The sequence below is a fragment of the Phascolarctos cinereus genome, unplaced genomic scaffold (assembly GCF_003287225.1).
Source record: "Phascolarctos cinereus isolate Bilbo 61053 unplaced genomic scaffold, phaCin_HiC Scaffold_4;HRSCAF=312, whole genome shotgun sequence".
Classification (NCBI taxonomy): Eukaryota; Metazoa; Chordata; class Mammalia; order Diprotodontia; family Phascolarctidae; genus Phascolarctos; species Phascolarctos cinereus.
This window is the reverse complement of record NW_027555847.1, coordinates 345,212,273-345,214,976: the sequence shown is the minus strand read 5'-3', so window position 1 is coordinate 345,214,976 and position 2,704 is coordinate 345,212,273.

Sequence of the window (2,704 nt, the reverse complement as noted above, 5' to 3'; positions counted from 1 at the left end):
ACATTAGCCATCTTGCAAAAGAAAACATATACAATAAATAAGAAAAATACAGTGGAGTATGCTTCCATCTGCACTCCGATTTCAACAGCTCTTTTTCTGGAGGTGGATAGTATTTTTCATCATGGTCCTTTGAAATTATCTTGGATCTTTATTTTGATCACAGTAAGTCTTTTCCAACTGAATCATCATTACAATAATGTTGTTACTGTGTATGATATTCTGGTTCTGCTCACTTTACTTTGCATGAGTTTGTATAAGACTTCCAAAGTTTTTCTGGAACCATCCTGCTCATCGCTTCTCACAGCACAACAATGTTCCATCACAATCATATATCACAACTTGTTCAGCAATTCCCCAATAAAAGGGTATTTCCACAATTTCTAATTCTTTGTCATCACAAAAAGAACTGCTATGAATATTTTTGCACATATAGGTCCTTTTTTCTCTTTTTTATCTCATTGGGATAGAGACCTAGGTATTGCTGGATCAAAGGGTATGCAGAGTTTTATTATCCTTTGATTATAGTTTAAAATTGTTCTCCAGAATGTTTGGACCAGTTCACAATTCCACCAACAGTGCATTAGTGTCCTAATTTTACACACACCCTCCAGCATTTTCCTTTTCTATCATGTTAGCCAATCTGATAGGTAGGAGTTTTAAATTGTATTTACAAGTAAATTTATTGACTATGGACAAATTAGGGTTTCACTCCCATAAATAATTACAAAGAAGAGAAAGTGTGAGGCAACATGCTGTAATGAAAGAAACTTAGATTTAGCGGTCACAATTAAGGTTCAAATTTTTGCAATGCCACTTACTGGGTGCCCTTGGGACAATCACTTCTCTTTGAATTTCAATTTACTCTTTTGTTAAACTAAAAATTGTACTACAGAACTTCTAAGATCCATGGAAATTTTTAATCTATGATCCTATGATCTTAAATGTATCAAGTTATAATCCAAACTCAGGAAAACCCAGGTTCAAAATTTGCTTCAGACATTTGAAAGACATCTTCTAGCTGTGTACCCTTGGATACATCATATGAATTCTTATCTTCAGTTTCCTAATCTCACACTGTTGTTAGGAAGATCAAATGGAACACTGTAAAATAAACCACACTGACTAAAGATTGATACAGATGTCTATGGTTATTGTTGTTGCTGACAGCTGGTTACATGACAGAGCACTGGGCCACAAGTGAGGAAGACCTGAGTTCAATCCTTCCTCAGACACTTCATAGTTCTGTGATCCTTGGCAAATCACTTGACCTTTGTGTGACTCCGTTTCCTCAACAATAAAATGAAAATAATAATGGGACCTACCTTACAATGGTTGTGAGCATCAAATGATATATTTTTGAAAGCACTTAGCACTGTGCCTGGCACAAAGTAGGTGCCATATAAATCCTTTTCCACTTCCATCTATTATTATTATTACTGTTATTAATAATTCTTATCATTTTATTCTGATTCTTATCTTATGGAATTCAGATAGAATAATCAGATGGAAATGGACCTGGTACAAATTTCTACACTATTGTACTTTGATTTTTTTAAAAAAATAACTAATTACTTAATAGCAGATAAAATTAGCACTTCTTTATAAATTGTAGAACAGGAGATTATACACAAAACTACGGAGATTTTGCTTTTTTTTTAAGCACATAATACATGCAACAGGTAACTTGCAAAGCTGTCTTGCTTCTGTATTAATCCTTCTGGTCTTCTTTCTGTTCTTTTTTTGGGGGCGAGTGAACCTTACATTTGAACACTGCACCTCTCTCACCCCACTAAGTGGGAAAAAAAATTGAACTTGGCAAAAGATCTGCCAAATCAAGAATAACAACTTTCCACACTGGTCATGTTGAAAAATTCACACTTTATGTATCTTGAATTCACCACCTCTTTGTCAGAAGATGGTTAGTGGGCTTCAATATTAGTATATAAGTCTTTCAAAGACATTTTTCTTTAAAATGTTTTGCATAATTTGTTCTCCATCAGTTTATAAAAGTTATCCCAAATTTCCCTAAAACTATCTCTTTTGTCATTTCTCCTCGCAAAATAGCATTCTGTTATATTCATATATAGGTGTGCTCAGCCGTTCCTTAATTGTTGGGCACCCCCTTAATTTCCAGGTCTTACTACTGCAAAAAGAGCTGCTATAAATAGTTTTGTAGACATAGCACTTTTAGCTTTTCTTTTGAACTTTCTCTGTTTAAAGCTTAGTGATGATTTTGCTAGGTCAAAAGGTACACATAGTCTGGTACCCTTTTGGGCTAAAAAACCAAATTGCTTTCCAAAATGGCTGGACCAATTAGCAGCTCTACCACAGTGGGCCTGTTTTCTCATAGCTCCTCTGTGCTAATGCTTTTTATTAAGTTTGGGATTCCAAGGTTTAATTCAAGGAACCCTGGAGCACAACAGAGCAGAGTCTGAAGAGAGAAAGCAAAGCAGTCCAGCTTTACTGAGAAGAAATAGAATATGAAAGAATCACCAGGGAGAACAGAAACAGATCTATTTGTTGAGCTAAGTTGGAATTAGCCATGTCAACACCAGTAAAATCAGGTAGCTTTTTTAAGGTCCTTACCTGAGTCAGGCAGGAGTAGGTACTGGGGACAAATAGCAAGGAGCTAAGGGGAATGCCCAAGGAATTAGTGGCTAGTTGATATTCACATTCTGCTGCAGCAGGAAAATGGATTTTCAGG